At 37.5% G+C, this 12,482-nt stretch overlaps 1 protein-coding gene across 2 annotated transcripts in view; it reads right to left on the bottom strand.

The window, feature by feature from the left end:
- ILRUN (inflammation and lipid regulator with UBA-like and NBR1-like domains) overlaps positions 1 to 12,482 on the bottom strand; it is a 119,372-nt gene that overhangs the window by 35,328 nt on the left and 71,562 nt on the right. The window lies entirely within an intron of this gene.

The following is a 12,482-nucleotide window of genomic DNA, read 5'->3' as shown; positions in this document are numbered from 1 at the left end:
TTAAAACTGTGGGGTATACATACAATGGATTATTCAGCCTTGTAAAGTTGGAAAATTCTCAACCATGTTACAACTTGGATGAACTTTTAACATGAACTGAAATAAAAGCCAGTCACAAAAGGGCAAAAACTGTGTGATACCACTTATATGAGGTACCCAGATAGTCAAATTCAGAGACAGGAAGTAGAATGGTGGCTGTCAGGGCCTGGAGGGACAGGGAGAAGACGAGTTATTATTTAATAGGTACAGAGTTTCAGTTTTGCAAGAGTTCTGGAGATAGATGGTGATGATGGCTGTATAACAAACGTGAACGAGCTTAATGCCACTGACCTGTATACTTAAAAATGGTTAAGATGGTAAATTGTTATGTGTATTTCACCACAATTCAAACAAACAAAACCCTGAGGCCCAGTAACTTTAAATTAGTTGCTCAAGGTCAATCACTAATATATTATGTGTCAGAATCAAAACCAGAGGTCAGATCTATTAACTCCTGGACTAGTACTTATCTATAACATCAGGCAGCACTTTCCCCCCACCCCTGGTCAGTTTTGAGTGTTCCGCCAACCAGGAAAGAGAGAGTACTTACGGAGACAAATATTCCTGGCAGAAAAGATGGAAATATTAACATCTTAATAATTTGAAATTTTATAGCCTACTAAGAAAGTATAACTGAGTGGATGATAGCACAATTGCAGAAAATATAGCATGAAAGTATGTTTAAGCAACTTAAATTGCTAATTTAAATCTCAAAGTATAATTATGTTTTAAGGGTAACACAGGGAATCAAAACTATAGCACATTAAGAGCCAAACGTATGTAACTGGCAAAAAATATACAGATTAAAATTGGCATTTTAGGGTCTCCCTGGTGGCGCAGTGGTTGCGAGTCCGCCTGCTGATGCAGGGGACACAGGTCCGTGCCCTGGTCCGGGAGGATCCCGCGTGCCGCGGAGCAGCTGGGCCCGTGAGCCATGGCCACTGGGCCTGCGCGTCCCGAGCCTGTGTTCCACAACGGCAGAGGCCACAACAGTGAGAGGCCCCCGTACCGCAAAAAAAACCCAAAAAACAAACAAACAAACAAACCTGGCATTTTAACAATCATTTTGCATTAACTTTGAAAAGCACTTAAATGTAACATTGGATAAAAGGGCTTAACATTTAAATATTGTCCATTTTACATGCAAATAGGGAGAAAAATGGCTCGAATTCTCATTCCTTCACTACTTCTGCTGCATTTCTCAACCAATCTGATTGTGACACACTTGGTGCTTGCTTCTTACCTGTAGTATTTTTACCAAAGGGTAATTTAAAATAGAATATTTGAACAGAAGTACTTCCAAGTATTTAGTTCAAGAACCAGAAAGTCAAATTTTAGACTAGCAACTGATTTACTTAATTCATCCTTAAGTAGTTCCATTAAAAAAAGAGAGAGAAAGGTCTGTTCTTCTTGGTACATGTGCTTTAAAGTAAGGTTTAACTTAGGACTCTGATATCTTTCTGCAGAGGTACTATGTATGTTTTGAATACTAAAAAGCATAATAACAAGACATAGCCCCATCTGTCTTTTTTAAGAAACTCAAACGCTATCTTTGACATAATCACGGACAAAAAGGGTAGAACAGCATTACTGATGGTAATTAGTTATCCTTGGTGAGATCTCTGATAATGTACTACATCAACTCTCCCTTCCCCCTCCTCCTAAAAGAGGATGGGCTTTGTTTCTGGCTTCAGGGAAACTGCTCCCAGTCAACATCATCATCCTAGCTGGAACAATGTGAGAACTAGCAAAACAAAGAAAATAGATACCCCTCCCCCTCAACATTCTCTCCAAAGAGAACTACATTACAGACGTCACATTCACTGACAACTCAGAGTCAGACAGAGACAAAGCAGAACGTCTTCATTCTCCTTTCATTTTTCTCATTTTTCACTTTCTTCATCTCTTTGGTCCTACCCAATCTTCCTAAGTATACCTTCCTCTTCATTTCCACTGCAGGCCCTTATTAACAGGCCAAAAATTTCCCTGGCTTGAATCTGGGCACAGAGCTTTGAGGGAACCAATGACTATTGGTTCCACACACAGTAGCAGCATCCACACACAGGGGGTCTTGGGACTCACTCATGGCCATCGGGACTTCCCAGTCCTACAAAGGGAGCCACCCTCGCCACCCTCTCACAGCAGAGGTACAGTGCATTGGGCCTTTTAGTCTGGGCCATGACATTCTGCTGCTCATCTCTCTTCCAGATGACCTGTGGGTGTAAATATTCTTCAGAGTACCATCACCTTCAATCTACCTCCCACTCTTTTGCACACAGAACCCTCAACTCATGCCAAACTGCATTAGTCATGCTCAACCAGAGTTTATGCTTATTTACTGCAATCTGGAAATGTGATACCCTGTCACCAATCTGAATCTTTTTAGTTAAAATACTGCATGTCTGGGAAAGCCCCTTCAGACACCATTTGACCTAGAAAGTTATTATTTCCTAATGTTTACTATTTTTTATTATTGAAAATAAGTTTTAATAGACTTCATTATTTTTAAGACTTTATTTTTAGAAGAAGATGTAGGTTCACAGCAAAACTGAGAATATACTCTCTGTCTCCACATACATAAAATCTCCTCTACTATCAATATCCCACATAAAAGTGCTGTATTTGTTACAACTGATGAATCTACACAGACACATCATTATCATCCAAAGTCCATAGTTTACGTCAGAGTTCACTCTTGTGTTGCACATTCTATGGGTTTTAATAAATGTATAATGACATGTTTCCATCACTATAGTATCACAGAATAGTTTCACTGCCCTAAAAATCCTCTGTGCTCTGCCTATTCATCCCTCCCTCCCCTAGGCCCTGGTAACCACTGTTTCCACAGTTTTGCGTTTTCTAAAATATTATATAGTTGGAATCATACAGTATGTAGCCTTTTCAGATTGGTTTCTTTCACATAGAAATACGCACTTAAGGGTGTTCTGTATCTTTTCATGAAGTGAAAGCTCATTTCTTTTTTGTGCTGGATAGTATTCCCCTGTCTAGATGTACCAAAGTTTATTTATCCATTCACCTACTGAAGGATGTTTTGATTGCTTCCAAGTTTTGGCAGTTATGAATATAACTGCTATAAATATGGTAAGAATATTTTAGTTTTGTAAGAAACTGCCAAACTGCCTAACAAAGTGACTGTACCACTTTGCATTCTCACCAGCAATAAATGAGAGTTTCTGTTGCTCCACATTCTTGTCAGCATTTGGCATTGTCAGTGTTCCAGATTTTAGCCATTCTAACAGGTAGGTAGTGGTAACTTATTTTAATTTGCAACTCTCTAATGACATAATGTTGAACATCTTTTTATATGCTTATTTGCACCTGTATATCTTCTTCGGTGAGATGTCAGTTCAACTCTTTTTTGCTTGTTTTTTGAGTTGTTTGTTTTTTATCGAGCTTTAAGAGCTTTCTGTATATTTTGGATAATAGTCCTTTATCAGATGTGTCTTTTACAAATGTTTTCTCCCAGTCTGTGGCCAGTCTTCTCGTTCTCTTGACAATAACTTTCACAGAACATAAGTTTTTAATTTTAATGAACTCCAGCTTATCAATTCTTTCTTTAGATCATGCCCCTTTGGTGTTACATTTAAAAAGTCATTGTCTATAATCAATTCACTCTGCTGCACACCTGAAACACAATATTGTAAATCAACTATACTTCAATTAAAAAAAAAAAGTCATGGGAAATTCCCTGGCAATCCGATGGTTAGGACTCCATGCTTTCATTGTCGAGGGCTCTGGTTTGATGAGCTGTGAGGCATAACCAAAAAAAGTTATTGCCATACCCAAGATCATCTAGGTTTCTGCCTATGTTATCTTCTAGGAGTTTTACAGTTTTGAATTTTATGTTTAGATTTATAATCCATTTAGAGTTAATATTTGTGAAGGATGTAAGACCTGTGTGTAGATTCATTTTTTTACATGTAGATGTCTACTTGATCTGGCACCATTTGTTGAAAAGAATACCTTTTCTCCAGTGTATTGTCTTTGCTCCTTTGTCAAAGATCAGTTGACTATATTTGTGTCAGTCCATTTCTGGGTTCTCTCTTCTGTTCCAATTATCTATCTGTTTATTCTTTCACCACTACCACAATATCTTGGTTACTTTATAGGAAGTCTTGAAGTCAGAGAGTGTCCATTCTCCAATTTTGTTCTTCTCCATTGCTGAATTGGCTACTCTGGGTCTTTTGCCTTTCTGTATATAACTTAGAGTCAGTTTGTTGATTTCCACAAAATAACTTGCTGGGATTTTGATTGGGACTGTGTTCAATCTGCACATCAAGCTGGGAAGAACTAATATCTTGAAAATACTGAGTCTTCCTATCCATGAACATGAAATATCTCTTCACTTACTTAGTTCTTCTCAGATTCTTTTCATCAGAATTTTGTTGTTTTCCTCATAGAGATCTTGTTCACACTTGGATAGCTTTACATTTAAGTACTTTATTTTGGGGGGATAAAAACATAAATGGTAATGTTTTTAATTTCAAATTCAACGTGTTCATGCTGGTTTATAGGAAAGTGTTTAATTTCTGTAAATCAATCTTGTATCCTGCAACCTTGTTGCTTATTAGTTCCAGGATATTTTATTGTTGATTCTTTCCAATTTTGCCATCTGCAAAAAAAAAGACGGTTTTACTTCCTCCTTCCCAATCTGAATATTTTTTATTTCCTTTAAATTGTCTTATTGCACTAGCTAGGACTTCCAGTATGATGTTGAAAAGCAGTGGACTTTCCTTTGCCTCACTTCTGATCTGAGCTGAAAACTTCTAATTTCTCATCATTAAGTATGATATTGGCTGAAGATTTTTTGTAAATAGTCTTTATCAAGTAGAGACAGATCCCCTCCTTTCTTCCTAGTTTCCTGAGAGTTTAATCACAAATAGGTGTTGGATTTTAACAAATGGTTTTTCTGTATCTATTGATATGAACATGTGACTTTTCTTCTTAGCCTGTTGATATAATGGGTTATATTAATTGATTTTTGAATGTTGAACCAGCCTTGCATGTCTGGGATAAATCTCATTTGGTCATAGCGTATGTTATTCTTCTTACACATTGTTGGATTTGATTTGCTAATATTTTGTTGATGATTTTTGCATCTATGTTCATGAGAGATAATGGTCTATGATTTTCTTTCCTTGTACTGTCTGTCTGGTTTTGGCATTAGGGTAATGCTGGCCTCATAGAATGAGTCAGAAAGTATTCTTTCTGCTTCACTCTTCTGGAAGAGATTCCAGAGTAGTAGTAAAATTTCTTCCTTAAATGTCCGGTAGAATTCACCAGTGAACTCATCTGAGCCTGGCACTTTCTGTTTTGTAAGGTTATTAATTGTTGGTTTAATTTCTTCAATAGATATGGCCTATACAGATTGTTTATTTCTTCTTGGGTGAGCTCTGGCAGATTGCACCTTTCAAGAAATCGGTCCATTACACCTAAGTTATCAAAGTTATGGTCATTACATCTGTTTGTTACCAACATGACTTGCTCATAATATTCCTTTATTATCCATTGAATGTGCACGGAATCTGTAGTGATGGTCTCTCTTTCATTTCTGATTTTAGTAATTTGTATCTTATCCCTTTTTTTCTTAGCCTGGCCAGAGGTTACTGACTTAAATCAATCTTTTCAAAACACCAGTTTTAGGTTTTATTGATTTTCTCTATTGGTTTTCTATTTGCAATTTCACTGCCTTCTGCTCTAATCTATAGTTTTCTTCTGATTTAATTTGCTCTTATTTTTCTAGTTTCCAAAAGTGGAAGCTTATAGATTTTAGGTTTGTCTTTTTTTCTAACATATGTATTCAATGCTATAAATTCCCCTCTGAGAACTGCTTTAGCTGCATTTCACAATTCTGATAGGTGTTATTCTCATTTTCATTTAGTTCAAAGTATTTTTAGATTTCTCAAGATTTCTTCTTTGATCCATATGTTATTCAGAAGTGTGGGGATTCTTCCACTATCTTTCTGTTATTGCTTTCTAGTTTAATTCCATTGCGGTGTGAGAGGATACACTGTATAACTTCTATTCTTTTAAGTTTGTTAAGGTGTTTTATGGCCCAGAATCTGGTTTACCTTGGTAAAAAGTTTCATGTGAGCTTCAGAAGAATGTGTATTCTGCTGCTGTTGGATGAAGTAGTCTGCAGATGTCAATTATATCCAGCATAATGATGGTGCTGTTGAGCTCAACTATGTCCTTATGGTTTTCTGCCTGCTGGGTCTGTCCATTTCTGATAACAAAGTGTTGAAGTCTCCAACTAAAATAGTGGAGACTTCGTCTATTTCTCCTTTCAGTTCTATCAGTTTTGCCTCACAGAGTTTGATATCCTGTCGTTAGGCACATATACATTAAGAATTCTTATGTCTTCCTGGAGTACTAACCCCTTTATCATTATATACTATCCCTCTTTATCCCTGATAATTTTCTTTGGTCTGAAGTCTGCTCTGACTGAATATAGCTACTTCTGCTTTCTTTGGATTAGTGTTAGCACAGTACATCTTTCTCCATCCCTTTATTCTTAATGTATATGTACATTTATATTAGAATTTTCTTGAAAACAATGTAGAGTTGGGTCTTCTTTTGTGATCCATTCTGACAATCTCTTTCATTTGTACATTTAGACTACTGAGGTTTAAAAGTGGTTATTGATATAGCGGGATTAATATGTACCATATTTGTTACTGTTTTCTATTTGTTGCTCTTGTTCTTTGTTCTGATTTTTCTCTTCTACTCTTTTTCTGCCTTTTAGGTTTTAATTGAGCATTTTACATGATTCCATTTTCTCTCCTTTCTTAGCATAACAATTAGGTTTTTTTCTTTTAATGAGGTTGTCAGTTTGCAATGTACATTTACAACTAATCCAAGTGAAATCATAAATGACACTACCCACTTCATGGATAGTGCAGGTATCATATAATAGCAAAATACTCCTAATCTCTCCCTCCTGTCCCTTGTATCACTGCTGTCATTCATTTCACGTATTCATATATATATATATATATATATATATACACACACACACATATGTATATATATGTATGTATACACACAGATGCACACAAACACATATAATTGAACACAAGCATACATAATTGATTACACTGTTGCTGTTATTATTTTGAACAAATTGTTATATTAGATCAATTAAGAATAAGAAAAATAGGGACTTCCTTGGTGGTCCAGTGGTTAAGACTCCACACTCCCAGTGCAGGGGGCCCGGGTTCCATCCCTGGTCAGGGAACTAGATCCTGCATGACGCAACTAAAGATCCCACATGACGCAATGAAAATCTTGCATGCGGCAACGAAGATCCCATGTGCCGCAACTAAGACCCAGTGCAGCCATGTTAAATAAATAAATAGTCTTTTTAAACAAGAATAAGAAACTTTTAAAAGACTTTAAATCCTACCTTCACTTACTCATTCTCCAATGTGTTTTCTTTGTATAGATCTGAGTTTGTGACCTACAGTTTTCCTTCTCTCTGAAGAACTTTCTTTCACATTTCGTGCAAGGGGAGACTACTGGCAACAAATTCCCTTAATTTTGGTTTGTCTGAGAAATTATTTCTCCTCAACTTTTGAAGGATAACTTTGCAAAGTACCAAATCCTAGGCTGGGAGGTTTTTTTTCCCCCTATTTTAAATATTTCACTTCACTCTCTGCTTCCTTACATGATTGCTGAGGAGAAGTCATATATAACTTTTATTTTTGTTTCTCTATCAGTAAACAGATTTTCTCCTCAGGCTTCTTTCAAGATTTTTTCTTTATTGTTGACTTTCTGCATTACGAATATGATTTACCTATGTGTAGTTTTTTGGGCATTTATTTTCCTTGGTGTTCTCTTAGCTTCCTAGATCTGTGGTTTGGTGTCTGATGTTAATTTAGGAACACTTTCAGTCATTATTACTTTAAATATTTCTTCTGTTCCTTTCTTTCTTCTCCTTCTAATATTCCAGTTATGCATATGTTACATCTTTTGTAGTTGTCCCACAGTTCTTGGGTAGTCTTTTCCATTTCTTTTCCCAGTCTTTTTTTCTCTTTGCTTTTTAGTTTTGAAAGTTTCTAAGGGGACTGGAGTTGGGCATTTCCCTTCCTCTAGGTCAGTTAGGCTCTGATAAACCCACAGCAGGTAAGGCTCTGGCAAAATAATTTCTCCTGAGGGCAGGAAATATTACCCAGACAATATTCTGGGTAATTTTAAAACAGTTACTTTCCCCCTTCCCTGCCAGAAGAATTAGGGGATTTTTTTTTCCTCCAATATTCACTGGGAAAGCCTGGTAGAGATTCTTGAGGTAAAACTCATGAAAGTGTGGGGACACTCCTAGAGTCTTCATCTCTCAGGCTTGTCCACACAGAACCTCCAGCAATTTGTCAATGACAGTTCTGGTTTTTCTACCCCAGTACTGGTTCCCACAGGTTTCCACTGGTGGTTTCTGCTCTGGTAAATTTTAATTCTCTGCATAATTTTCAGTGCACATTAAGCTGCATATTCTTCTGCCTTGGGTATCCACATGTTTAACATCTTTCTTGTTTTATGACCTGGAATCTTTGACTCCACCCTGAAGATGCCACCAGGTCAAGAGATCACTGAAATATCTGACATGGAAAAACCTTAAGGAATCTTTGCTAAGAGAGTTCTTATAAGACAAGTTAACAGTTGAGGAAGGATTACCATGTAAGGTTTCACAATATAGTCATATCTTTTAATAGCAAGAAGAAGGGGCTTCCCTGGTGGCGCAGTGGTTGAGAATCCACCTGCCAATGCAGGGGACGTGGGTTCAAGCCCTGGCCCAGAAAGTTCCCACATGCCGTGGAGCAACTAAGCCGGTGTGCCACAAATACTGAGTCTGCGAGCCACAACTACTGAACCCACATGCCACAACTACTGATGCCCACGCGCCTAGAGCCCATGCTCCGCAACAAGAGAAGCCACGGCAATGAGAAGCCACACACCACAACGAATAGTAGCCCCTGCTCATGGCAACTAGAGAAAGCCCGTGTGCAGCAATGAAGACCCAACGCAGCCAAAAATAAATAAATTTATATATAAAAAGAAAAACAAGAAGAAGAAGAAGAAGCAGTAGCAGCTGCAGCATCTAACACCTATTCATTGCTTACCAGGCCCGGTGCTGTTCTAAAAGCTTTTACATGCATTAACTCCTCAAATTCCCTCAAAACCCTATGAGGTGAGGACTGTTTTCCTTATTTTATAGGTGAAGAAACTGAGTCATTGAAAGATAAAATAATTTCCTAAAGGTCACACTGCTACTGCACTGCTGAAGTAGAAATCAAACCCAGATGGTATGACTTCAAGGTTCACGCTGCTACTCTACTGTCCTTCTTTAATAAAGAAGAATATTTAAGAATTTAACTGTAAGTGAGCCAAGTAAATTATGGTTTGTTCATTCTTAGTAAGCAGCCCAGATTCTGTTTTTGAGATGGCTGTCTAATATATTTTATTTTTTGATCACTATTTATATACTTTGCCCCAACACAGCAAAAAGAATTATCAATCCATAGAGACTAAAAGTACATCAGTGGTCACCAGGGGCTCTATGAATGAGGAGTGACTGCTTAATGGGTATGGAGTTTCCTTTTGGGGTAATAAGAATGTGTTGGAACTAAACAGATGATGGCTGCACAATTCTGTGAATGTACTAAATGCCAATGAATTGTACACTTTAAGTGGTTAACTTGTTATGTGAACTTTATCTCAACTGAAAAAGAAAGAACAATCTACAACATTTTGGTTAATAGTAGGGGGAAGTTTCTAAAATATTAGTGAGTAGGAAAAAACTAGGTTACACAATTATATGTAGCACAATACCAAATTTGAAAAACAAAATTTTTTATGCTTTTAATATTTGGATACATACACTAACAGTGTCTATATCTGTATTTCAGAATAAATGTTTTTTTCTTTATATTTTCTGTATCTTCTAAGTCATGTAATTCTTTTATTATCAGGACAAATACATTTTTTTTTTTTTTTTGCGGTATGCGGGCCTCTCACTGCTGTGGCCTCCCCCGTTGCGGAGCACAGGCTCCGGACGCGCAGGCTCCGGACGCGCAGGCTCAGCGGCCATGGCTCACGGGCCCAGCCGCTCCGCGGCATATGGGATCCTCCCAGACCGGGGCACGAACCCGTATCCCCTGCATCGGCAGGCGGACTCTCAACCACTTGCGCCACCAGGGAGGCCCCTGGACAAATACATTTTTTAAAGAACTTAATCACAAATATGTTTAGTGATGTAATTGACTTAAAAGTCCTCAAATAATAAAATGGTTGAACTAAATTCAAATATATCAATACCTATAGTAAATGTGAATAGTCTAAACACACCAATTAGAAGAGATTGTCAGAAAGGAAAAAAAAACCAGCCTAACTATATGCTGTCTATAAGAAGCTCCAAATATAATAATATAGGTAGGCTGAAAGTAAAAGGCTAGGAAAAGATACAGCATGCAAACACTAATCAAAGAAAGCCAGAGTGGCTATAATAATATCAGACTTCAGAGTGAAGAAAATTAACAGCGACAATGAGGGACATTACACAATAATAAATGGGTCACGCACCTTGAAGACATAATCCTAAATGTGTATGCACTTAACGACAAAGCTTCAAAATACATGAACCCAAAACTGAGAGAACTGAAAGGAGAAACAGACAAGTCCAAGACTGAAGTTGGAGACTTCAGCACTCTTTTCTCAGTAATGGATAGAACCAGTTGATCCCTCCAATAAAAATCTATAAAGATATAGAGAAATTGAACAACAGCATCAACCAACTACATCTGACATTTATACAACACTCCACCCAACAACAGCAAAATACACATCCTTTCGAGGTACACATGAAATACTCACCAAGATAGACAATATCTCTTGGGTGTATCTCCTGGGTCATAAACACCTTAACAAATTTAAAAGAACTGAAATCATACAAAGTATGCTCTCTTAACATAATACAATTAAACTAGAAATGATCAAACGAGATAACAGAAAAATTACCAAACATTTGGAAACTGAACTACATACTTCAATATAATCCATGTGTCAAACAGGAAGTATCAAGGGAAATTAGGAAATACTTTGAACTGAATGAAAATGAAAATACAGTATTTCAAAATTTATGGTAGGCAGCTAAAAGCAGCATTCTGAGGGAAATTTACAGTTGTTATGGACTAAACATTTGTATCCCCCCCCACCAAATTTTTATTTTGAAACTTAATCCCCAATGTGAGTGTATTTTGAAGTTGGGCCTCTGAGAGATGATTAGGTCCTGAGGGTAGAGCCCTCATGAATGGCATTAGCATCCTTATTAAAAAACATCCCAGAAAGGATACAGCAAGAAGGCCACCTTATGAAGTAGGAGACTAGCCCTCAATAGACACTGAATCTGCCAGCATCTCTATTTCAGACTTCCCAGCCTCCAGAAATGTAAGAAATAAATTTCTGTTGTTTACAAGCCACCCAGTCTATAGTAGTTTATTACGGCAGCCCAAACAGACTAAGAGAATAATATTAAATACCTATATTATAAAAGAAAGGTCTCAAATCAATGACCCCAAGCTTCCATCTTAAGACACTAGAAAAAGAAAAAAATAAACTCAAGTCAAGCAGAAGGAGGGAAATAATAAAATTAAGAGCAGAAATCCAGGGACTTCCCTGGTGGTGCAGTGGTTAAGAATCCGCCTGCCAATTCAGTGACACGGGTTCGAGCCATGGTCTGAGAAGATCCCACACGCCGCAGAGCAACTAAGCCTGTGCGCCACAACTACTGAGACTGTGCTCTAGAGCCCGTGCTCTGCAACAAGAGAAGCCACCACAATGAGAAGCCCACGCACCGCAACAAAGAGTTGCCACGCTCGCCGCAACTAGAGAAAGCCCGCACACAGCAATGAAGACCCAACACAGCCAAAAAAATAGAAAATAAAATAAAATAAAATAATAATAATGAATAAAAAGCAAAAATCCATGTAACTGAAAACAGAAAAACAGAGGAAAATCAATGAAACCAAAAGTTGGTTTTCTTAAAATTAAGAAATCTATCAAGATTATTAAACAAAAAAAGAAAGGAGACACAGAATATCAAGAATAAGAGAGGATTATCACTACAGACACAGAAAGCATTAGAACGATAATAAAGGATAGTACAAACAATTCTACACACATAAATTCAATGATTTAATGAAAAGGATCAATTCCTTGAAATTACGCAGTCACCCAAGATGAAACATAACCTGAACAAATCTATAACTATAAGAATAAACTGAAGGGCTTCAGTGGTGAAGAATCCGCCTGCCAATGCAGGGGACATGGGTTCGAGCCCTGGTCCGGGAAGATCCCACATGCCGCAGAGCAACTAACCCGTGCACCACAACTACGGAGCCTGGGCTCTTGAGCCCACAAGCCACAACTACTGA

Source organism: Mesoplodon densirostris, chromosome 10 (genome assembly GCF_025265405.1).
Source record: "Mesoplodon densirostris isolate mMesDen1 chromosome 10, mMesDen1 primary haplotype, whole genome shotgun sequence".
NCBI classification, from domain to species: domain Eukaryota; kingdom Metazoa; phylum Chordata; class Mammalia; order Artiodactyla; family Ziphiidae; genus Mesoplodon; species Mesoplodon densirostris.
This window is presented reverse-complemented; position numbering and strand designations above follow the sequence as displayed.